General features: G+C 34.0%; 1 protein-coding gene across 1 annotated transcript in view; it reads left to right on the plus strand.

The window, feature by feature from the left end:
• Positions 1-27377, plus strand: part of ADGRL2 (adhesion G protein-coupled receptor L2) — a 486253-nt gene that overhangs the window by 277217 nt on the left and 181659 nt on the right. Inside the window, exon 2 of the mRNA XM_054566900.1 lies at positions 134-175. The gene's annotated coding sequence lies outside the window, so the exon portion shown is untranslated. The remainder of the gene's footprint in view (positions 1-133; positions 176-27377) is intronic.

Here is a 27377-nt window from a genome sequence, read left to right on the forward strand (position 1 = left end):
CACATTCAAAACTTCCTGGAACACTAATCTGTGTTTTCTGCAATAGATTTACTTCATTTTTGTTTTGCTGCTGATGGCAGTTAGAATCCTTGTGGATGGAGATATAATAAATAATATTTTCCTTGCTTTTCAGGGTATCTATGGCACAATGATAAATTTCACCTTTCCCAGAATGGTATGTAAAGAGTTCTTTCTATATTTGATAGTGCTGAACACAAGTGAGAAAAAAAGAAATTGTTATAATAAAAGTGGACTATCACTGTTAAATGTGTTGAATGACCTGAGAGTTATAAGGTAGCTTATACTCTTAAAATCAATAGATGTTGCATTCTCTACTATAGTCATTTCAAAATTCTCACCAAGTATGCTAGAGGCTCTTCAAAGGAAATATAAGGTTTTGCTTTCTCTGGCGGATTGCAGTTGAACATAGTATATTCAACATTTTGTCGTCTGGGATAATTTATTTTAAAATATACACACATATAGAAATAAATGTGGTTTACGTTCTAAACCACATAAAGAAAAAATATATATGTGGTATATATTGAGAGTGAATAAGAATCTTTTGGAATTTTTACTGTTGCATAAACACTGATTGTAACTTATATTTGACCAGGGCTTTGCAGCACCTGTGAATTTGAGAACATGTATCATATCTTCTAAGCAAGTTAACTACTGTATAATTTTATCTCAACAAATAGTTTTGTTGTCTTTATGTTTTATGACTTAAAACGGTAATATTTAATTTTAGTTTTTAACCATTATATATTTACAATTCAAATAGCAATAAAATTAACCTTTTTTCTATTGTTCGAGTACAGTTGTCTCCATTTTCCCGCGACCACTATCCCCTGCCCCACCCACCCCCACCTCTCACCCTCAAATCCTTCCTCACCTTGGCTTTGTCTCGGAGTCCTTATACTTGCTTCTTGACGACCCTTGCCCTTCTTTTCCCCGGTATCTTATTGAGCGGGAAAAGTCAATGTAAAATGGTATTACTCAGCGAGTGCTCCATGAAGTCCCTTTCCCCCAGTGGTTCTTAGAGATGTTCTATATAATAAAGGAATTTCTCACTGTAAGGAAAAAAATCACTTTGAAATAAACCAACCATCAAAAGTGCTATGTTACGTGAAAAAGCAGGGCACCAAATACAGACATTACATGTTGTGCGTGTATGTGTGTGCTCGTGTATTGAGGGGAAAGACTATTGGGATCATATTGCAGGGTTAGAAAAAAAGATCCAGAAAAACATACAAAATAGTAGGAATATATGTATTTAATAGTTTTAATTCCTTCTTCACTCTGAATTTTATGTACTAAGTATGTATTAGCTTAATAATCAAAACAAAATCATTTTTTAAGTAACAGGCTATTCAAAACAGTATATTTATTATTAATGAAACATGTACCATATTTTGCCATGTATAATATGCATCCTTGTTTTTGGCCCACATTTTCAGGAAAAATATCTTTCGTTTTAATTATTTATGTATTTATTTATATTTAGATACTTATTTTTTATATTATAAAGGAATTTTAGCATTTATTTTTAACATATTATGGTACACGAAATTTTATATAACAGATAATTACAAAACACAAGAACAGATACAAGGTATTTCAGGTACTATCCATGTATAATGCACATCCTTATTTTTCCCTCAAAAATTTGGGCAAAAAGTACACATTATACACAAAATATGTATGCAAAATACGAGTATATACAACATTGAGGAAATACCTCTTTGTACCAATTTCAAAATCAAAATGATCTTATATACTTTTAAAGCATTCACCTAGTCCCAGAAGAAATTAAAAATATAAAATAAAAATTAATTGAATTTAAAAAATCATGAAAGATTCAAAGTGAGGGTAAAGCTATTACTTTAATTAATTTTACTCCTATACAAAAGTACTGCTAGAATTCAGGCATATACATGTGAAAAAATAAACATTTAAAAACTGAAATAAAAAGATCTTCAACTTTGTTATTTTATGAACTTTTTTCAGAAGAACAAAAAGGTCTAGCTAGAAATAGCCAAAAACATGAAAGTAAAACTTTTGAAATAAACCCGCACTTTAAATTAGTAGATTAAACTACTTAATAATAACAGAAAACTTTGATTTAAATTCTACTGTATGATTTACCCATCTATAACCAATTGCCATCTCTGTAACTTTAATGTACAGAATTATTTTAAGATTCAAGTTTAAAAGAAATTTAAAGACAATAGACAACTAGCTAAGCATAAAGAAATGTTAGCACAATAATTACTTTTAAACTAAAACATTGTTAACAAATCATTAAGTAATGCTAATAAACCAAAAAGTTAATGGTAAACATAAATAGTGCAACTAATAGAATATTTTTGAGATGAAAGATTTCGTCTCAAGAGTAATGTATTATAAGGTGAAAATTTACCATAAGAATATATATTGTACTTATATCTCATGTGTCCAGCAACTTAATTGGAAACAAGCTGATAACTTTAGAGGAAACCGGAGGCTTGGGGAGGGGGTGCGGGGGGGACAGGAGAGGAAGTGCTTTAACAAGCACCTTTCTATACCTGATAGTACCGAACGCAAATGAGAAAACATGTATTGTTACAATAAAAATAAAGTACCTAATACTATTCACATTAATGCTTCCCAAAACGTCACTTCCAGAACTAGTCAGTTGTCTGATTGTCTAGCTCAAAAACTAAAAGGGGTGCTGCAAAAATTTGGACAAGGGAAGAACGCATTGAAAACTAGAGGCTGTTTGCATCTGTTCCCCAGAAGTAAAAAGTTGAGGGACCAGAGACTAGTTGTATGACTGTGAGTAAGATATTTCATATACTTTGTTTAAAATTTCTGATATGTTAAATCAGAGTTATATTGGAAGATTTTTGATAAAATCTAAATTTTTTCCCTAGCCGTGGGATTTTGCGATAAAATGATATGTCCTTAAATTTACTATGTAAAGAATAAGGTAATTATTTATTATTGTACAATTTGGACTTGTTAGGAAGAAAAAGGTTTTAATGAATAAAAGGGGAAATTTCATTCATTTGCAAATTTCACTTATATTGGAAGTCTCATCCAAATTTTATTGTGTAAGAGAGATTATGCATTGTGTGTTTTGATAATATTCTTTCCATATCTTTATTTTTAAAAGGCACCCAAAAATTTAACCTGGATTTTCTCACTTTGATTTGAATGAGGTAACACTGCATATTATGTATGAGAGAAAATCTAGTATCAGCCTTTTTGAAAGAGTGTGGAGCCAAATTCATACACGTATTTGTATATGGAAATGTAGATTTTTAATAATTTTATGCTGCCAAGATGTTAATCTAATACGTTGGACAATCAGAATTCATAATTTTATTTGTTTTTGTATCCACTCTATAGCATCTTTAGTACAATTAACATATTATGACATTTTTAAAGCAAGTAAAAAAAAAGAACCTCCTCCTCTCCATAACCAAGAGCAAAAATTATTGGATAAACAAAACATCTGCTCATTCAAACTTTTTATTTTTATTTGTAAATGTGCAAATTTTAGCATAAAGCCTAAATTCTGAATTATTAAGTAAACTGAATTGAAATGTAGATATATATATTTCATTGACATGTATCTATTAAAGCTGAACTTTAAAACAGAGTAAGTTTTCAGCATTACCAAAATTTTAAAATAGATTAGTAATATATGCCAACTATTTAAATAAAGCTAATTTCTCAATGTAATTAACCTGCATGTCAACAAAATAGATCTTTCCTCTCATTCCCAATTCAGGCTGTATTTAATGAGCAAAGAATGGGTGCATATTTCTGTGAACTGTCACAGTACTCAGTCAATCAAAAATATAATATACTTTATTTCTGAGAACATTAATAAAAATGTGTTTACGTATTTCATTAATGATAAAAATTCCATATTGGAGTTAACTGTAGCCAATAGCCATTTTGTGATTTACCTTTTAAAATTCCACAGCATTTTCCAATATATCCAATGCCAATTTTTAGGTCAGATGATAATAATATCAATGTATAATTAATTGCCCAACAGATTGATTATTTTTAAGATTTTGAAGAAAGCAAGATAAAAACAGTGCTCTCTTTTTCCTTCAATTAAAATTGCATGCATTTGTTCATGAAGATTATAGATCTCTTTTGGGATTTCCAGTTTCAAACAAACTTTTTGGTTCATTTCACAAGAATAATATTCATTTTAATTAGCATAAAACAATTGATGAGCTTTATACAGGAGGGAATTCTCTCCATGTACTGATTACTGCCACTAGATATCCAAGTAAAAATAAAATAAAATAAAATAAAATAAAATAGTCCTGCTTTTAAAGCCATTGGTTGAATGTGTTATCTGTTAGTAGCCGTTGTTTTGAAGATAAGATGTCTTTCTTGATGAGTGGTTAATTAATTTTTTTTAAACCTCCAAACTTTCCTAAGCAGTATCTAAAGGTGGCTTCTGAAATGATTTATTACCATTTTACATAAGTTCAAATATACAAATCGAAATGATGAAATAAATTTCTGGCATGCCATTGAACTGTTTTACATGGTTTAAAGTTAAAAAAAAATACTTGTTTCCCATTTTAAAAGGAAAAATGTTTTTTTAATATTTAGTAGTTAAAAAATGAAATTGCTAATATGTTATAAGAAGTAACAAATCATATATACCCGACTCTCTGTGACCTTTCAAATTCTCTGTATGTCCTTCTAAAATTCCTTAACCTTCTTTAATCAAAGCTAAGCATGACTCTAAATTTTCTCTATCCCTTTCTTTTCCTTGTAATTTTATCTCATGTATTTGAATTCCCTAAATATACTGTTGTTTGGTTTTCATGTTTGCAATTATATGTAAATAAAAATATATGTATTTGTAACTTTTCCATTCAACATTAAGTTCCTAAGTTTAAAAAATTTGCAGCACATAAATATAACTCATTAGTTTATACTGTTTTATAGTATTCCATTCTAAAACATAATTTATTTGTCTTCTTCAACACTGATGGATATTTGAGCTGCTTCCAGTTTTGTTGTTGTTGTTGTTTTAGGGTTTTACACATTACACATGCTACTATACATGATACTGCTATGAACATTTTAGACATATGTAAGTTGAAATATTTATGTATAAAAATTTCTCTAAGTCAAGTGGTTCTTAATCTAGAATTATTTTGCTGCCAAGGCTCTATTTGTCAATGTGTGGAAACATTTTTCGTTTCATAACTTGGGGAATGCTACTGGTTTCATGTAGGCAGAGGCCAGGGGTGCTCTAAACATCCTGTAAGACACAGGACAGCCCTCACAACAAAGGATTTTCTGAACTAAAATGTCAATTGTGCAATGTTGAGAAACTGCTCTAGAATATATGCTTGAATATGAAATAGCTAGGTCCTAGGGTATGAAGAATTTCAAGTTTATTAGATAATTCCTAACTGTAATACATAGAATCAATTTTACACCCTTACCAGGAGTGTATAGATGAACGTTCCAACAGTGCTACATTCTTGTTAGCACTTAATATTGTCACATACTTTACATATTTTTTTATCCATTTTGTGAATGTGAAATAAAAACTCCTTATAGTTTCTATCATAATCTCTCCTAGTCATTTTAAAACTGGAATTACAGCCCTGGATTGTGTGGTTCGGTAGACTGAGCTCCATCCTGTGAACTGAAAGGTCACTGGTTCCATTCCTATTAAAGGCAGATGCCTAGGGTGGAGGCCAGGTCCCCAGTTGGGGGTATGCCAGAAGCAATAGATTGATAGTGTTTCTCTCCCTCTCTTTCTCCCTCCCTTCCCTTCTTTCTAAAAGTAAATAAAATCTTTAAAACTAGAATTACAGAACACACTCTCAGGCAAAGTGGGAATTTATTGGCTGATGGATCCCAAAGAAGGCTGATTCTAGGACTTAATTCTAGTTATTAAACTTTCTAGGGACTCCATGAACCAGTAAATTGCCTTTACTTATTTGAGTTGTTTCTGTAACTTGCAACCAAAAAGGTCTTGATAAGTACACTTTTATAAAGAAAATTTAATTTTGAGATGGTTTCCCTGCATGCTGATAGTTATAGAAGGCAATGGATGAATAATAACTTTATTGCCTTTTCATCACAGTGGAAGTGAATTGGAATCAGTCTCTGGGTGAGTTCTTCTGAAGCCCTGCCTTGACCAGAAGGTACCTTTCCCCTCTGATTTATTTATTCCTGAGATAGGTCAAAGTAAAAAGGATTACCTTAGATTATTTCTTATGATAAAGTTTAGATCTAATAGCACTTAGACAATTAAACTTCTGGTATTTAGAGTGATTCTAACAAGAAGCCTTTCTGGATGTAATATTATCTTCCAGTTACTTTCTACTTAAGATTTTGCATAGCCTTATCAAAGAAGAAGAGACTGCAATTCAAGGGAAGAACTTAACAGTTACGGAGCATTTTATGCTATGTTAAGGATCTGCCTGGTCCACTTTAATTTTTTTACTATTCAGATGTCACAGGCTGAGCTGTGTCCCCCCAAAATACTTGTGTTGAAGTCCAAACCCCCAGACCTCAGCATATGACTGTAGTTGCAGTTAGTCTATAAAGAAGTTATTAAGGTTAAATGAGGTCATTGGGGTGAGCCCTAATCCAATATGACTGGTATCCTTATAAGAGATTATGACGACTTGATACAAAATAATACTGAATATAAACTGTACTTACAAATTAAAAGAAGAAAAAGAAGAGATTGAAACAGACACATGCAGAGGAAGACCATGTAAAGATAAAGATATAGATGGAAGACAACTATCTATAAGCCAGGGAGAGAATTCTCGGAGGAAACAACCCTGTCTGTCAAATATACCCATTAAATATCTTTCAAATATCTGCTTTACTCTCTGTTCCCACTACTACTACCTGCATTTAGGCTTTGCTTTCTTGCTTGAAATAGATCAGTAACCATCAGCTTTCATCGTTCTAAATCAAGCATTCATAGTCATGCCACTTGACTGAGAAATTGTTGACAACAAAGTCTGCTCTGTAGTCTCTTGCTATCCCTAGCACGCAGTCCACAGTTCCTATACCTGGCTATGCACCTGAACTTTGGGTGGCATTTTTTAAACTACAGATTTTCAGGCCCCAGACCATATCTGTGGAATAAGAATCTACAGGCATGTGGGCTAGAAACTGGTATTTTAAATATGTTCCTAAGTTGATCTTATGAATAATGAATAAGTTACTCTTATTTGACCATCTTTTTCTTAACAATCATGGACAGCTTAACCAAAATTTCTTACTTCAGCCTTTTGTCCACTGTTTGTTACTGTGCCATCCATTATCACAGTGCTTAATGAGTAATAAATCTAATTACATTTTTTTGAAGTAAAGTGGTGATTCTTTCTACAGTAACGATGTATTTTGAGAATTTTCTTGTTGAAGGTCTATATCTATCTTATGTTATAATGTCTGTTTTAAGAGAAACTACAAAAATACCATAAAGACAATTTATGTACCTATCATTTGGCAAAAATTGACAAATTTATACCCTGAAAAGAAAAATCGTACTGCTCTTCTTGCTTTAAATACAAGACTTCAAGGCTGAAGCAATGGGTCTTTGTATTTACTCATAGATAGGAAAAATAACTCTAAAAAATACCAAACAATGGCAGTCCTTAGAGATTAACTCTGCTGTTAGTCTATACTTGAAATCAAAGGCACTCTTTCTGACCATACTTAGGTAACAAAAGAAAGACTTGCCAAACTGTTAGATTTAATAAACATTTGCTTGTGTCTATTATTTCAAGCATTATATAATATAGGAAGATTAAAACGTGACATGATTCCTGGTTTGTTTATTTTTTGGAGTTTTCACATTAGTCAATAGGACTCCCAGTTTAAAAAAAGGGGAGGGGGAGGGGTGGTTACACAAGCCTGGAGTGGAGGCAGAGAGGTAGAGTGTGTGAGCAGAGGTCTTGCCCAAATGACATTTCCTGGACGGACCACTTATTCTGTGCTCAGATGTAACTGCCAGGAGGAACCTGAAACTTCAATAAACAAAAGAGTATGACCTCTTTCAGTACAGTCTTTGCTATCCATGAATACTTTGTAAAAAGGCTGTTACAAAAACTATATATTATCCACGGTCACCTTTGCCTGTTCTAAATGTATACATTCATATATTCATTGTGCAAATATTTTAGTAAAAGTACTTATAAAATAAGTCCCCTTGAGCAGACTGAAAGGGCTTAGTATGAAGTAATACACTAATCAATCACCTAGTCCTTGGGTTATTATTTCCTGGTTTATATTTTTAATACTGTTGATTATTCAGATTATAATTTTGACCACATAGAACAACAAAATTTTAGCACTTCCAAACTCAGCATCTCTAGGAACAGCAAGCCTGCTATATCTTCTTTCTATCAAGATACTGTATTTTTGAAAAATTCTGACTATAAGTGGCTTTGTTTTTAAATGGAAATATGTCTCATTGTACCTTACATCTTATTTCAGCTTCTTTGGGCCATTTGCAATAGAGCTGATCCCTCTTGCATATAATTTTTTCATTTAAAAATATAGATGAGGCTTTTATTAAGTCTTAGTAAGGAAGATTTGGAAAATTGAAAGAAGTAAAAAAATAACAGAAGAAAATAGCCTCGCCAGCACTTGTTGTTTGTTGATTTGTTTATGATGGCCATTCTGACTGGTGTGAAGTGATATCTCATTGCGGTTTTAATTTGCATTTCTCGGATGGCTAGTGATGATGAACATCCTTTCATATGTCTCTGGGCCCTGTGTATGTCCTCCTTGGAGAAGTGTCTGTTCAGGGCCTTAGACCATTTTTTAATTGGATTGTTTGTCTTCCTGGAACAAGTGCTGGCAAGGTCGTGGATAAAGGGGAACCCTAGTACACTGTTGGTGGGAATGCAGACTGATGCAGCCACTGTCAAAAGCAGTTTGGCATTTCCTCAAAAACTAAAAGTGGAAGTGCTTTTTGACCCAGTGATTCCAACAGCAATTTGTTGATTAGTGGAACCTAATCAACAAAACAAACAAGCAAGAAAAATATAACCAGCAACACTGAAAGAAAAAACAAACCTGACAGTAACAAGAGGGAAGGAGGGAAAAGGTAACAGGGAAAAGAAAAGGAAGGGTCAAGTCAAGGCATACGTATAAAGGACCGATGGGTAAAGCCAAAGTGGGGAAGGATTGAGGGTGGGAGGTGGGGGTGGGTGGGGCAGGGGAAAGTGGTGGTGGGAAAATGGAGACAAATGTATTTGAACAATAAAAAGAAAAGAAAAGAAAAGAAAATAGCCATATTCTCAGGATTCACGGCAACTACAATGAAAAAATTTATATATCTATTTCTAGATTTTTTACTTTAAATAGTTTTGATTTACTATTGTTTTACATAACTTGTCATCACAAATGTAAGCCATAAACACAGAAATTACATAATTTTGTTTCCTTCTAGTGAGGGAAATCTGCTATAGAGGATATGTGGGCAGACACTGAAGACAGACTAACCTAAATTCAAAGTCAAGCATTATCACTTGCCAGCTTTCATTGCCTTGGAAATGATACTAAATCTCTTTCAGCCTCAATTTTCTAATCTGTAACTACAATGCACTTCTTCCAGCTTTGGCTAGCATTAATTAATGTAAAATATTTAACATCTTGCTAACAAATAGTAAATGCTGAATAGTAATTAAAATTATTATGTCTATAGTATTCTGATATCAAAGACAACTTTCAGTATCCAGTTCCTCAATTCTTTCAGCTTTTTCTCATATGAGGCAGTTTCAAGTTCCTTTCCCATGCAGGCTGCTCAATACTGAAAGTTTTGAAATCTTTCCATTCATATCTTCCTCAAAATTTTGTTTTTAGAATAAACATGGTAATCCAAATATAAAATAGAGTCAGACTACGTCCTCCATTACCCTATACAATTCAAACTAATTAATGCAGCCTAAACTATTTTTCTTCTTCCTCTTCCTCTCTCTCTCCCCCTCCCTCTCCTTTTCCCTCCTTCTCCTTCTCCCTTCCTCATCTTCTATTTTTCCTTTCTTTGACCCCCACTTCTGCTTCTGTCTTCTTATGCTCCTTGTCTTCTTCTCCTTCGTCTCTTCCTTTTCCTCCTATCTTTTCCTCCTTCTAGTAACTATGTTATACCATTGATTCACTGCCAAGTAAAACCACTCTTTTTTTTTCTTCTTTAATTTCATGAGTACTATTGCTAAGTCACATATCCCTCAAATCAAATTTAGGCAGTTGGTGTTTTAGTCCCAAGGCACAACCTCAGAATGATTTCAACTAAATCATGTATTGTTAGATTTTGCCCATGTTTCAGTTGTTAAGAGCTTTTAAATCCTGATCTTATAATCCAATGTATTTATTTACTCACCTCCCCTATGACATGTAACCAATTTTTAATAGTCATGCCTTCTTATAGCTATATCTCGGTCATTGATAAATATGTTCACATCACACAGGGCCAAGGACAAAGGTCTGTGTTGTACCACTTGAAAACCCTTCCTCGAGGCTGACACAGAATCATTAAAATTAACTTCGGGTGCAATCATTCAACCGGTTATGAAAACATATGATAGTGCTATCCCTAAACCTGTTTTTCTCCCTCTGGCCCACAAGGATATAGAGAAAAGTGTTTTATAAATACAGGGTCTGGCAGAAGTAATGCCTGCTTGAGTGTGGTTCGTAGGGTAATAATATGGGTATAATAATTTATAGTTTTAATTTGAACGTTTCACCTAAAATGTCATATGGTGTGCTTGAGTGTGATATTGTTAAGTTACAGAATTACATGCTTATGATTTTGTAATAAAAGAATTTGTAATAAAAAAGGGCCATTATTTGTCCTGGACCCTGTATAATCTAGGCTATTCCCACCCCCTCCCCCCTCCCAAGCAACATCAGTTTCATGGATCTGACATTGCAGTCTCTGCCATTTTGTTAACATAGAGTATTTTTCTCGTATCCCCTCTTCTTCATTTCTCAAAGGTAATAAGACTACTTCATAGCCTCAGTTAGAGGATCTATGGTAGTAATTCATAGGGGTCAAGAGATATATTGATAGCTGGAACAGTCAGGCTCTCCCCGTATAGCATATACGGGAAGTGCTCAGACTATGGACTTAACTATTTTGGCTAAAATCCTAGCTCTACATTCTATAGTTGTATGATTTGGGACAAATAATTCAACCAGAAAATAATGCATGCTTTATAGGGTTGCTACAATGATTAAATGAGTGAATGCATATAAATGCTTAGTGAATGACATCTACTAGGTCCTCAATAAATGTTACCTATATTTATAATCTCCTTAACTATTTTGGCTTTTGCTTTTTAACCAATGTCTAATGGTCATTAATTTATTCATTAATTCAACAAATATTTATTGAATAGTGGTTTATATACAAGGCCTCAAGATACACGACCAAACAAATCAAATTTCCTGCACCCATAAAGCTTATATCCCAATATAGGAGAAAGAAAAAGTTTATGTAATATAATGGCAGTCAGTGACTTGAAGGATTTAAAGTTTAAGAGTTAGAAAATGTCAAAGAGAATTATTTTAGAAAGGGTGATTGGGGTCCTCTCTGAAGGGATGACATGTGAACAGAGACATTAATGAACCAAGAGAGGAAGAAACATAAAGGAGTAAAGATGCTTTGCTCTCTCTTTTTCATGAATGAATTTCATGTCTTCTACTTTAAAAAATACACCTATTCCTGTATTGATTGTTTTTCTCATTTCATGCTAAGGAAATCATTTTTGGTTCTCTTTAGCATTTTTCACAAGCTCCAGCTAGTGCTTTAGTCTTGTCGGTATTATTTTTGTAGGCCTACGCTCCCTTCATATATTTGTGCTTGATCATGTGTCCCCTTTTACCATCTTTTGCACATGCCGTTTTAAATTCAGAGCCTGTTGGTAGGTCCCTGTGCAGCACACTGGTTTCTTTGGTTTCCTCCCCATTTTCTTGCTCATTAGAATCATTCGTGTTTGCATAGGCAGAACACTGCTTAAATCAAACTCTAAGAGGGCATGCTTGCTTTTCCCCAAGGTTCCAATCATTTCCATTTTACCTATTGGTTTCTGTCAGAATTGGGTCCAGAGTAGGAGTTCCCCTTACTGCTTACTCTGCCTTCTGGGAAATGAAATTATCAGCATGGCTGGTCAAGAAATTGTCAGTGTTTTGCTTTTGAAAAACGAAAGTTTCTGCAGATACTTCAAAACTAAAGTCCCTTACACTAAGATATGTTGCTGCTCTGATAATTTTGTGGTCTCTACTGAAAAAGCACCCTTCTGTCAAGAACTTTGTAATGCAATCACATGGTGCTATCATTTCTCTGTTGTCTTTCAATATTGGTACATCCAGATTTTTTCCATCTTTCTTCCACCCTCAGGTTCTCAAATTTATGTCTATGTTCATAACTTCAAACCAGCAAGGAGTAATTGCCTACCTTTTTATTGGCTTGGCCTAATTATAACTTAAAATAGAGTGGACTTAAAATTAAGTCGTTTGTACGACCAAACTCTGTGCCCTCAAAACCAGTAAATTTCTCTACTACTTACAATTTATAAGCAGCATGAAAACCCACAAAGCTATAAAATAGCAGGTGGATTCTATTCCTGATGAAGCCACATACTAGCTTGAAGCTTGATAACATCAAAACTAACAGGCCCTTAATTGGAGGACCAAAAATCTGAACCATCTACTCTTACTAATGAGGAAATTGTGGACTAAGCAGGTCCAAAGTAGGACTTGCCCAAAGTATCACAGCTAGCTAGGGATAGTGACTGCAAGAAAAGGTAACTTTTTCCTTAGGCCAGTAAGTTTCTCCCTTTCCATGATTAGCCCAGAGAATTACTTTCCCCTTGTGTGAAATCCAAATGTTATCTCCCCTTCAGGAAGGGTATAGTCAAGGAATATGTATAAATGACCCACGGACATAGGCAGCAGGGTGGGGATTGATTGTGCGAGCAGGGAGTGGGCGGGGCAGTGGAGAGCAACAGGGGAAAATTGGGATAGCTGTAACAGAACAACAGTAAAATAAAATAATAAAATAAAATAAAATAACCAAAGAAAATATTGTCTCACCTTCAACTCCTCGTGGACTTGTGAGAAGGGATGAGATAATAGGTGTGTAATAATAGTAGTTGTGTAGGGTGGTATTATTATGACACTGATTTAAACGATTTAATCTGTAGGTTTCTCTAGGCTTTTCCCCCTTCTTGTTTAAGTGATCTCTATTTTAAATTTAAATCTGTCGTAAAATGTGCTTACTTTCTTAAAGATTTAAACAAACTGCAGGCTGCATCCCACAGAAGAAAGAGCCTGAATTTTGGAATCCCTGAGACCAGGATGGTAATCTTTCTGTGTTCTGTCACTCAAGGGACTCAAGAGACATTCCTTCTCTAATTTTAGTTTTCTTATCTGTTTAAGAGCAAAACATTCCTGTCTCCAACAGCTGTGAGAATTGATACAAAAGTCTCAGAATCAGTGGTTGTTTGGGCTTTATTTATTTCCTGCATTTTTCTCATCTCTCAGACTATGAGCATCTTGATGGCAGAGATCATTTACTTATCTTTGTATTCCTGGAGCCTGGCACTTAGTAGCCACACAGTATGTATGCTGAATGAATTATTTACGAAGGTGAACAGCACGGAATGGGTCTGAGGGTGGCAGCATTTTGTAAGTCAATGTTTTTCCAACTCGACCCTTAAGAGCACAACACTGAATTTTCTGGAGGTACCCATATTTTAGAAGCTGCTAAAAGTAGTGAGTAATGAACTCTTGGCCTTCATCTTGCTGTAATAAGAGCAGGTATACATACATGTTTCTTTTTAATGTATTGTCTTGCCACATAAGATCATTTTCAGAGGAAAAGATTTTTTAGCCAAAAGAAAGTTCAGACAAGACATGTGTGCTTTAGAATCTCAAAGACACATCTTCTAATACTTCATTCACCATTAGGCACCTTAGGAAAGTTAACCTTTCTTTGTCACAATTTCCCCACTTATCACAGGACTTGTAGCATTTCAGGTTGGTTATAGATGGTCAGGAAGCTATTACATGAACACCTGCCATTTCCCAATGCATTTAGCCAAGAATAGCAAAGTGGATTCCATCTGGATCCAGGTGGCCATTTGTATCAGCAGCAGGTGCATACAAACACAGTGTACCTTGGCTTGGGTTTTGTCTTCCTCTTGTTCCCTATGGGCCACACAGCTGCCAGGGACAATACTGCCAGCTTTGAAAACCACAATTTTTAAACTCAAACTTCAGGTGAGTTTATCCTTATGGCTTAGGCACTTCCACGAAAAAAAAAATTGCTTACAAACACTGGGCTCTCTCAATTCTAGAACCAAACTAGCACAAGCAAGAAAACCTCTAGGCAGGTTGGGGAGGAACAGGCAAGTCAGAGCCAGAGGTCTCTGAGTGTACCTCTGCCTCCAGCTTCCAGGGTTTCCACTTCCCTGCAGATTTATTTTGAAGATTAAATATAGTAGGAGTAACACTAAAATATTTAGTAATGTGTAAATGGTTGGGCTCAGGCACCAATAGATCAGGACAGATGCTGGTCATAAACTATCTGTAAGCCTTGCCAGTGCATGCCAGCTGAATGCCAACCCTAAAATAAAGTAACATTAAAATGTCCTCATGATATCTGACACATAGATGATGCTGGATTAATGTTCATCCCCTATGTTGCTCCCCTCGTCCTCTTGAACAAAATCCTAGAAAAACAAACAAACAAACAAACAAGGCAAAGCCAAGGAGACATATCCCCAAGTAACCTAAGTAGTCAAGTTTATTATTAGTACAAAATATTAATGAAGGGATAATTTCTAACACCAAAATTCATCCTGTAGTCTACAATAAAATGGATTTACTAAAAAAAAAAAAATTAATTGTAAACTCTTCCCTAAGTTAGAACCCAGCTGTTAGCTAACTAGTAGTATATCTTAGTTCCTCCCACTGGGGCCATTGTGTCTCCTCTGAGGTCATAATTTTCCCTGGTAGGAACAGCTAATTCATTAAATTTAGTTATATTGTATCATTTGCTTTAAGGCAGTATTTCCCAGAAATATGAACTGGAAATGAGGTACACTCTGCCAAAGCCACTTGGGTCTTTCTCCCCACTCCCCCAACTCCTTCCACAGAGTTTGATGCCTTTCTTCCTATTAAGAATCTGCCAGAATGAGCCTCTGGAAGTATGTATAGGATTCCCCAGTTAAATTAGCTTAGAAAAAAGTTAAATTAGCCTTTGGGGAGGTCTTGTTGTTGGAACTTCTGATGGATATATTTGTAGCAGAAGCAAAACTGGACTGTGCATCAATTTTAGTAATGGAGAAGCCAGGCTAGAGGATGAACCACAAGGAAAGAAGGGATTGGAAGACAAATAGTTGACCAGCTTCACCATTTAGTCAGGGTTCTCGTTAGCCTCAACATTAGATTGTGCATTTGCTGGGCATTGGGAATCTTGTAACGGCATTTCTCTCTGTGTGGCTCTTCGACTATAGATAGGCTGGCATGCATTGTTTGCACTGACTTCTCCTGCTTTTCAATGTTCAGTCGTTCTCTTGCTTTGCTATTAGTTATTTTTATTACTTTTATTCCCATTTGTTTGTAAATCCCGTTAAATTATCTTTGGAATATGAAGGGTTATAAAATAGTAAATAAGTCAGTGTGCCTAATAGATAAACTGTCTTTGTGTTTAGCTCTTTCAGAAAAAATTTAAAAAAAACCCAGGAATATAATAAGTTTAACAGATATTCTTCTCATATTATGGATTTAAGAAAAGAAAAACTAAGCACTTTTGACTAAAAAAATGAAAATCATAAGCTATGAATATAACTAAGAGTGAGTGTATCCTTCAAATTGTTAACTTAAAACAATAAAAAATACCAGCAATAACAATGGCATACATTGGACAATAAATTCTTATGAAATATAAAACAATGTATTTCAAATTTCTTCAAAATTTCTATGCTATAATACAACACAATATGTAAGTATATTCTAAATTGTTCCACCTCAGCTTGTACAATTTTAGTCATTTATGTAACAGCATTTTGAAGAATTGTCAATTGTTTTAGTAAAGGTACAAAAATAATAGCAAATATTTGATGACTTACTATGTGCCAGGAACTACCTATATTAATTCATATAACCCTCACAACAACACTAAAAAATGGTTAATTATTATTCCCACTTTATAAATGATGAAAGAAACAGTTCATTTAAAGATGAGCTTCCATATCTTGCTTAAGGACACACAGTTAAGATCTGAGCCCACATGGTCTGGTCCAAATTCTAAGCCTTTCAGTTATGTTGCTTTTCTGAAAAATAATAAAATAAAATAAAATAAAATAAAATAAAATTAAGCACCTTAAAGTTAACATTAACCAAAGTGAAGTGCAGTTACATTTTACTTTATGTGGCCTTTTCAGATCTTTTCAACAGATCTTTTTCAAGGTAAGGAAAAAGAGGTTAATCTTTAATATAGTTTTAATTTTTAAAAAAGTAATGTCTGTGTCTTTTTTTGAAAGAATATGTTGAGTGCTTCAGTGGTGGTGCTTCAAAAACTTTTGCAGAGCAAAGTGATTTAAAATGGTATTTACCAAATTCTTGACTGTACCAAATTGCAGAATTTTAAGTAAGAAGGGAATATAAATGCTTTCAGCTAGGTATAGCTTCATTGGATGCTTATTAAGAAAAGAAATTTTACCTCTCAACATATGTGTTCTCTTAAGAGTTAAAAATAATAGCAAAAAATGCTTCATATTTTTATATGGAAATAAATTAAGTTGATTAGCCAAATAAATTATCGATTTTTGTGTTTTCAATATATTTTTTATTTTACATTTTGGCAGGAAAAGTGAAAAGAGAGAAACACAACTTTCGAAAAATAAATACTATGATAACTAAAAGCTCAATTTTACTTGTGTCATTTGAAAGAGCCTTGCTTAATGAAAAAAAAGAAAGAAAGAAAATTTCTAATATGAAAGGGATCAATCATATATGCCAACATTAGTTTCTAGGTTACACAGGACATCATTTGTGATGTTTTCTTTTAAATAGAGTCTCTCCCAACAGTTGACAGATATAATTGTTCTAATAAAGTTTTAGTGGTGAAGCTGCTTAGATAATTCTTTAATATAATGGTAGGCAGGTGTCTGTGTGTTCTGCGAACAGTTAGTTGAATGTTTTATAAAACTGTTAAATAAAGGGATGCAGTATTTCAATAAGACTACTACAATGAGCACAGGTGGTCTTTTGAGAACTTATGTACTACTCAGGATTTTTAACTCATATAAAGGATTTTGCAAACAATATAACTTTTAGGAATTTAAAAAAACTAGTATGTTTAATATAGGTGATTCTTATTTTGTGGAGTAATTCATTTTGATCATATTTTCTATTTGGCATACATATATAAAATAGAGTTACCTTCCATGGAAAGATATTTTGACCTATAATCATATTAAAATTTGTATATGAAAATATAAAATCAAATTAGGAATAATAATAACACAAATAAGAAACATAAATTTGGGATAGTAAAAAAAATGTTTCTAACTCAGTTTAAGATGATAATCTCAATTCTAAGTAAATATCCTCCTTTGAAAAGTATAATCCTGAGAAAAAATATTTTTGAACATATCTGAGACCATCAGGTTCTTCTAGTAATTTTTCGTTAAAGGCTTAGCTTCTATGTCTTAAAACATTTTGTGTTTAGCTGTTTCTGCTACACAAGCATTTCTTAATTATTTGTTTAGCTAATATGTTTTAAAACTATGTGTTTAATCTTAACACATAGGATGTTTGTTCACATTTGTTAGGTTGAATAAAACAGCCTTTCATTTGTTCTCTTGGTGAAATATATTTATTAAACATTAGGTAATAAAGAATAATCAAAATCATGATTTGTTGCTGTCAAGGTACGTTTCCACATGGAGAAACTGACAGAAATAAAAAAAATGCAAGAGTAAATATCAGTGGAAGAATGGTGGAAAGTGGTGCCAAGTGAGGAGAAAAAGACAAAACCGGTAAATGTGAATATAGGTAGAGGGAGGATTAAGGAAATGACTAAGTGTAAGAAGGGTACTGTAACTTAAATATTGAGCTATGTGTAGTAAGTGCATGAGATAGTATATATGCACATCATTTGGACACAGTAAAGCATTATTACTACAATTCAATACATTTATTTATATATTATAATATATATATATTTACAGCATAAATCACACATCCATTCACCTACCAATTATTGACCACTGGAACTCAAAGATTTCAATGTTCATAGAAGCAAGGAAGACAACATTAATGAGTGAAGGGCAGTTGGGAGCTGGATGAATTACATAGTCCTCTTAGGCATCTATTTCCCACTTTACAGAGATATAAGCAAAGATACATTTCACTTTCTGTTAATGCCACTGTTAAAGTAGAACACAAAACATCACAACTTGAGTGGTAAGTTGGATTTTTTTTTTCCCATGGAAAAAACTGTCAGCATTATTTCTCTAAGATGTTGCTTCTCAAATTGTGATCCCTGGGTCAGCATTATTCAGGAACTTGTTGGAGAAGCAACAAGACTGTTGGAGAAATTTCAGACTCTCTCCAGACATGCTGAACTAGAAGCCTTAGGAGAGGGGCCTAGCCCTCTGTATTTCACGGAGACATCCAAGTACAGGCATACCTCAGAGCTACTGTGGGTTCAGTACCAGATCACTGCAATAATTGTTTTACTAATGGAGGGTGTTAACTTCAGTTTGTAAAAACTGCAACATCTGTGAGTCTCAATAAAGTGAAGCGTAATCAGAGAAGTCAGTCTGTGTTTCTAGTGACCACTCAAGTGCGAGAACCACTGCTCTAGAATGTAGCTCTCAAGTTGACCTGCTTACTCAAAGCACTTGGCGAGCTTTTAAAACTATCTGCTCTGGACTCCACTTCTGGAGATCTTCCTTCAGAGGTCTGGAGTAGAACCCAGGCTTCTGGATGTTTTTTAAAACCCCTCAGGTGATTTTGATGTGTAGTCAAAATCGAGAGACAGTGCCTTAAGGAATTCAGCCTATTTTGTGTTTTTTAAAATTTCAGAGAAAAACAAGACAGGGCAACTGGCCCCACACTAGCTTTTGTGTACAAGTTCTTTCTTAATCCTTACTTTCATTATTGGCTCTTTTTTAATAATTTATTTTTTATTGTATTTTTCCATTACCATTCATCCCCCTCTACGGTCTCCCACCTCTACCCACCCCTCTCCCCCAAACACCTGGGTAATAAATAGGATATGGTGGGGAATGCAGGTGAGTCAGAGTGCATGTTTTCTTTAAAAGAAAGCAGGTCTCTCCTGCTGAATGTTGTTAGGAGGTGATGTATGCACAATGTTGCCATATCTTTCCATTTTTTTCAGAAGCTGGAAATCTCTATTTTGATTGAAACCTTCTAATTTAAAAAAATTGACAAATAATAAATATTAAAAAACCCAGCACACTTTGTGACCCAATATCTACGGGGCCAGGAAATTAAATTTGTTAGCTAGATTTTATACAGGCCAGCAGTTTATGACCTCTTTTATATACCATGCTAACAACAGAGCATATAAAGTTTAGTGCAGTTTTCAAGGATCTTATTGTTTAGTGAAGGAGGAACAAATCAATAAATACAATGAGATATAATAAGTGTTATGATGATCAATATTCATTTTGATAGTCCTTTAACACTGAGAATTTCCATGTCATCAGAGGAAGATAAAATGATATTTACTATGATTTTCTTAGATAGAAAAGTGCTATACTAATGTATTTTGTAAAGATTTAAAAAAATAAAAAGGAATGTTAACTGAAAGAAAGCCTTTAAAGTACCAACAGGAAATCAGAACATCTTCCTTGGAAATTTTGATTAATTAATTTACTCTGTAAGAAAAGATAATTAAAATTTGCTGGTTATTTGGCAGGAAAAACTTGGTTAAAATGCTTTCTGGCTCTTGGATATAGGTTTCTAGTCTTTGAATGCTTAGTGAATCATAAATGAGCTAAGATGAAAAGTATGATATTTTTTGCCATAATGTATAAAATGTCAGATGTTTTGCCTTTGAATAAAACCAAAGTACTAGGGTGCAAAATATAACCCTTGAAAAGCTTCATGTAAGTCCCATTGATTCTAATTTCTGAGGTTCCCTAGACACGTCTTTATCTTATTTAAGTTGGTATAGGAAAAGTAGAAGGGAGACAGACTGTTCTATGTAAAATGGGTCAGTCACTTTTCAACTTCTCTGAATTCAAAACCTCAAATTAATTTCCTCCTTCCTTGAGCTATTTCCCACCTGCCTCACACACACACACTCTCTCTCTCTCTGTCTCTCTCTCTCCATGAGGTAATTAATAGTGCTAGAAACTCCTAGAACAATTTGTCTATATTTGCATTTTTTTACTTACAAGCACACAAACATTATTTTTAAATTTATTTTTTGGAAAACTCAAATTTTCATTGTAATCACTAATTTGTGAAGATATTAAAATATTTACATGTGGCCTATGAAAGTATTTCAATAGTTTTACTAAACAAATTTGTTAATTAGTAAATTTACGAGTGTGTTTATATGTACACTTGTGATAGGTACATTTGTATATGATTTCTAGGTTATTTGATTTGTAATATTCATACCAGCAAAGCAGTGTTACAATATTTGGATAACAAGTAGCTTTATAATTGAACTAAGTATTATAATAATATTCATTATTATAGGATTCTAATTCACTTATTCCATAAATATTTTTCAACAACCAACTACAGCTCTGACCCTTTGATAGACAGTAAGAGGTCTCTGTTTTTCAAACTCTGAGAGAAGTGAAGTGTTTCCAAAATCATTTTGTCTGATTGGTGTAATATCACTTCTTGTATCATACAAATTACAGGTATTTTGGGAGTCATTTATACCATACACACAAGAGTATGATTGGGAAGAGAGGAGCTTCCAGAAAGGAAGTTCCAGAATGGGGTTGTAGTTATCTTGAACTTTTTAAAGACTTTGTCTTCCCCAGAGTTCATGATGATACTTTGACATATCAGGAACTTTAAAAGATGTATCAGACTGCTGAGGACCTCTAACACCTCTTTGCTGAAGTTTGTATTGTGGGTAATGGGTATAAAATGGTATAGTGTAAATGCCATAAACAGATTGAGATTTTAATATGCATACCATTAGACCCTTCTTGGAAAATTAAAGCTAAAAAGAATTCGTTGAAATGATGGGTCACAAAAGTAAAATAAAATCTGAATAAACCACTAAAGCCTAATATAATAGAGAGGGGAATAGTACCCCAGATGAAAAGTTTCCAAAAGAAAGGCAACTAGAAAGTAAAATAAATAAATAAATATAATGTTTAGAAATAAAATTGATGACAACCTGTTAAAATTGTAATTCATTATATAGACTCACCAAAGCTGGGGGATTATTCAAACATTTTAACTGTTTTTATGAATAAAAATTAATCTTCAGGGGGAAAAAAGAACAATAACATCTATCTAAGAGAAAATTTTGTGAATAGTCTGTGAAGAAATACTTATATAGTTAAAATTCCTGAATGCCATGCATATTAAGCATATTATATAAATCTTTATGTCCTAATTAGTTTTGTGTATTTGCTTATAAATTTTTGTGTATATATATTTTTATTTTCCATGCATATTTGCCCTCTGTTTCCACAGATGATTTATTTCTCTGGGGACAGATTATGTTTACCACTTTCCAGTAGCACCTAGAGCACTGAATTGAGGAAAGGAGGTTTTCTATGAGCGTTGAATAATTGCCTTTATTATACTTACATTTTGAAAAAATATTTCAGCCTACAATCTCAGTAAAAATGCAAATTTAAAAATGAGTTTAGAAAATAATGTGCACGTACTTTTGACATTAAATCCCCATTATGCCAAATATAGCACAAATGGCTCCCTAACAGGGGTCCTACGCAATCACTCTGTGATCAAAGAACACATCAGCTGCAACACCAAGTCATACTGGTAGTGTCAAGGACAATGTATTCTAAATTCTAGTTTGTATTTCTTCTGTGATACTATGCCAGAGCACAAATATATATATATAGACACAGATGTATACACATACATGTGCATATATATAGATTTTACAGAATTTAAATAATTCATTCAAATAAATTATTTAAATGATTTAAAAATTCCTTTGTCAAACAGATTAATGGAACCTTGTTATTCAAAATATAAATCATTTTATATGAAGTGGAAAAGACTTCAAGGGCTAATAAAGGTTTTATGAGAGATAAACTTTTAATGAATTAATACTTTTGCATGTACTTATTTTCCATATATGTAAATATACACACAAATGCTCACGATAATATTTATATTAACATTTCTGGCTGATTTTTAAGGAAATAGTATTTAATGTTTAAAATTACTTCTGGTCAAGACGGTGGCACAGGTAAACAAAGCTCACATTCTCGCAAAAAAGCATCAAAATTACAACTAAAATATAGAATGATGATCACTCAGAACCATAAGAAATCAAGCTGAATGAAAGTCTGACAACTAGAGGATTAAAGAAACCACATCCATCTAGACTCGTAGGAGGGGCGGAGATGTGGAACAGGATGGTCCCACATCCATATGCTGTGGATAAAAAATTTGGGAGGAATATCTCAGGAGGGAAGAGTCCCAGTCCCACACCAGGCCCACAAGTCCAGGGTTCCAGTGTCAGGAAGATAAGTTCCCATAACTTTTGGTTGCAAAAACCAGCAGAGATTGAGTTGGTGGAAGAAACTTCTGGAGTCCCAAGCAGTTCCTCTTAAAGAACCCATACACAGACTTGCTCAGACTGATTCCCTCTGAACTCCAGCACTGGGGTAGCAGCTTGAAAGGCACTAGTGGCTTACAGGGAGGAACTGAAGTGTCTGCCATCAAGGCGGGAGCTGTGGGACAGCTTTCTCCCAGAGAGGAAGGTGGATAGAGGCCAGTGACCCTTTTCTGAACCCTACCCCCACAGAGTCATTGAACCTGCAGGTGGGTGCCATATCTGAGACGCCATCAACCTGGCTAACACTGCTGCCCCACTCTGGAGATCCCCTGAGACTCTGTCCCACCCTATTATGGGCCCACTCAAAATGTTAACCATGACTTTTTCAAATGAATAGTTGGTCTTGGCTCATGCTTCACAACTTCCTAAATCCTAACAAACAAGCAATAGCTGGCCTCAGTAAGCCCACAGCTCCTGTACCTCTTGCTAAGTGGCCATAGGCCCAGCATTAGCAGCCACTGTAGATTCACATCTTGGCTTCACCTACCTCCAAGCTCAGCACAAGTAGCAGCCATCTTGGAATGATTTATAGTTCAGGCAGGGTGGCCTCAGGGAAAACATAGGTGGGAGCAGACCTTGGCCAGCACTACTTGGGAAACCCCAAGCCGCCATAGCCAGTAGACAGCTACAGACCACATTAGAGCACCACCACCCTGTCCCTGCACAGCTGATCCTCCACAGGGGGTGGAGGAGGGTGGTCAGTGGTCACAGCCAGCCCTTGCAGCTGACTGGCTTTGGTAAATCCCTCCCATTGACCTGCCAACAGCAACCATGGCTCAAATACAGGAGGAGGGTATAGTCAGTCAATAAGAAGGGCACATCTTGAGTACCCAGCTTGGGTAATAGAGGAGGCTGTGTCACAGAACCCTACAGGTCACCTACAACATTAGGCCACACTACTGAGACAGGGAGTCACAGCAGCTCTACCTAATACATAGAAACAAACACAGGGACACTGCCGAAATGAGGAAATAAAGAAGCATGGCCCAAATGAAAGGACAGATCAAAATTCCAGAGAAAGAACTAAACAAAATGGAGGTAAGCAATCTATGAGATGCAGAATTCAAAACATTGGTTATAAGGATGCTCAAGCAACTTAGTGAGGACCTCAACAGCATAAAAAAGATACAGTCAGAAACCAAAGATACACTAATTGAAATAAATAACAATTTACAGGGAAACAACAGTAGAGTAGATGAAGCCGAGAATCAAAACAATGATTTGGAACATAGGAAGCAAAAAACAAGCAACCAGAACAACAAGAAAAAAGAATTCAAAAGAAAAGGGAGAATAGCAGCCTCTTGGACAACTTCAAAAGATCCAACATTTGCATCGTAGGGGTGCCAGAAGGTGAAGAGAAAGAGCAAGAAATTGGGAATCTATTTGAAAAAATAATGAAAGAAAAATTCCCTAATTTGGTGAAGGAAATACACTTGCAAGTCCAGGAAGCACAGAGAGTCCCAAACAAGATGGATGCAAAGAGGCCTACTCAAGACACAACATAATTAAAATGCCAAAGGTGAAAGATAAAAGAGAGAATCTTAAAAGCAGCAAGAGAAAAGCAGTTAGTTACCTACAGGAGAGTTCCCATAAAACTGTCAGTTAACTTCTCAAAAGAAACTTTGTAGGCTAGAAGGGATTGGCAAGAAATATTCAAAGTCATGAAGAACAAGGACCTACAGCCAATATTGCTCTACCCAGCAAAGGTATCATTTAGAATTGAAGAGCTTCACAGACAAGAAAAAAAAAGGAGTTCATCATCAACAAACTGTTACAAGAACTGTTAAAAGGACTTATTTAAGGAAAAAAAAGATCAAAACTATGAACAATAAAATCACAATAAGTACTTATCTATCAACAATCGAATATAAAAAACAAACTAAGCAAACAAGAATAACAGACACAAAATCATGGATATGGAAAGCATTTTGATGGTTGCTAGCTAGGATGGGGTGTTGGGGGTATGTGTGAAGAGTTGAGTGGATTAATAAGTACAAATATGTAGTTATAGAATAGCCATGGGGATGAAAAGTGCAGTTATAGCAAATGGAGTAGCCAAAGAACTTATACTCATGACCCATGGACATGAACAGTGGTGTGGGGACTGCCTGAGATAGTGGGGGTGCTGGGTGGAGGAGGATAAAGGGGAGAATATTAGGACAACTGTAATAGGATAATCAATAAAATATGATTAAAATAAAAAAAACCTTAAATTTAAAAATTAAGTAATTTTCCCCAGCTGGTGTGTCTCAGTGGATTGAGTGCCAGCCTGTGAACCAAAAGGTCACTGGTTTGATTTCCAGCCAGGGCACATGCCTGGGTTGCGGCCTAGGTCCCCAGTTGGTGACAAGCAAGTGGCAACTGCTCGATTTTTTTCTCCCTCTCTTTCTCCTTCCCTTCTCCTCTCTCTGAAAATGAATAAAACCTAAAAAAATACATACGTAAAATTAAGTATTTTTCATATATTTGATTTTTAGGAGCTGATGGGTCATAATTTATCAAGCAAGTAGAAGGAGGTTTAAATAACAGTGTTGTAAATGTTATTTGTGTAATGAGATAAAATAAACCTTTTTATTTGTAATTTATATGAATCCATAATAATTAGTCCTGAACAATTTTATATATGTCGTTTCCTATGGTTTGAAATGTATTTAGCACTCAAGTCTTTCTTCTGTGTAGGTCCTAATTAGAAAGATGTTTTGCTGTAGAAAATTACAGTGAGCTAGTATTTTTATAACAAGACCTTAAGACCCTGAGAAAAATTTTAAGGATTTTTATGGAGCGCAGTACACATTCTTTAGCTAAATTTTGGCATAGTTTCAAATTGAGACTCCAGTGAAATTCAATTGGTTTATTTATAATTAAAAACAAGGAAATCATAATAACAAAAATATATAATGTATAGCACTCGTGTTTATAATAGAAACATCCATAAAGAAAGAAACATGTTCTAACTTTTCTCATTACTCCAAAGGGAATTGCATCTTTAATCACACAAAGCACAACTGCTTTCTAATTTTGTTTAAAGTGTTTCAATACTTACAAAAACCAGATCAGGTTATTGTAAATCTAGAGCAAATTAGAATCATTGGCCTCTGCTCAGCTCTATGTAAGGGTTCTATGTAAATCATAAATTTAATGACATACTAAGACACACATCTGTTTCAGTTTTGTAGAAGTTAATAATCTAACTACAGAGTATTTAAACACTTCTTTCATTAACTGGAAAATTGAAGCAAAGATAGACTTCCTTCAGTTATAAGGTGTGATATTTTACCTCCAAATTTTGATAAGTTATAAAATACCTAAGTAGTTAAAGATGGTTTTATAAATATTCAATCTAGTATCTATTTTTGACATTACATGATTTCCCATGTATATAGAAAACATTTGATATAAGCAAATAGGCCAATGTTATCATCTCATAAATACACCTGCGTAAAATATTTTGATTTTTATATATATATTTAAAATCATTTTGCAATAGGGCCCTGGAGAGAAAGTAAATATTGAGAAATCATATTTAATTTCAAAATTCATTTTATAAAAAATATTTTTCAGATTCCTTATTTGGTTACATATATCTTTATTTTTAAATGATAAATGATAGTCTCTTGGGGGTTCATATTATGTAAACACAGTTCATATTCTTGGATTTCTTGAACATTTACATTTTATAGTGACAGTTCATGCTTAAATTTTCTCTAATTTTAATGAACTATAAATATGTTTCATGTCATATCCCTGACCTCTTTCTTTGAGATATGCAACTTCATATATAGCATTAACCCAATATTATAATAAATAACTATGTTTCTATTATGATTAGATAATAAACAGGAAATTATTTTTCTTGCAGTGCATTCTACATTGAGCAATGAAATATATGTGGTTTGAATTTGGGTCATTAATTCAGGTAGTAAGGACATAGTACTAATTAAATTGGTGTCATAAATTACATTCCCATAATGAAGGGAGCACTCTTTTAATGCACTAATAATCCATTGTAGTTATATTGTAGATACGTGATTTTGGTAACCAGGACAATTGGATAAGAGTGTGGATGGTTCAGTGCAACACATCTCCATCACTGAAACAAAACATTTAACTAATACATTACTGAGGAGAGGAGATGGTTTGGCAACTTCTCTTTAATGTAGAATAGCTGGAGATGTTCTTTATGTGTTTTTATTTTGTATCCTAAAACAAAAAATTTTCTATTGGGTATTGCTCAATATAACCTTATCATTACCAAATCATTTCATACTGCTTTGAGATGTAAATTGATATTTTAGCAGAATTCTAAATTTGGATGCTAATTTTCAAGAAAATGGACTCTTTTCTACAGTACTTTTACTTATCACAAAAATATATCACTATTACATCATTGTTTGGTCTAGGACCTACGTGATTGATTTCATAGTGACCTTAAGAATGCATTGTATAAAGGGCTGCAGTAAATTGAAAACTAAATTATAAAGATTTAAATTATTCTTGAAATTAGAGGTAGCAACATTTTATTATCAAGAAACTA

This window comes from Pteronotus mesoamericanus, unplaced genomic scaffold (genome assembly GCF_021234165.1).
Source record: "Pteronotus mesoamericanus isolate MK-2021 breed Mesoamerican mustached bat unplaced genomic scaffold, CSHL_Meso_final contig_181, whole genome shotgun sequence".
NCBI lineage: Eukaryota > Metazoa > Chordata > Mammalia > Chiroptera > Mormoopidae > Pteronotus > Pteronotus mesoamericanus.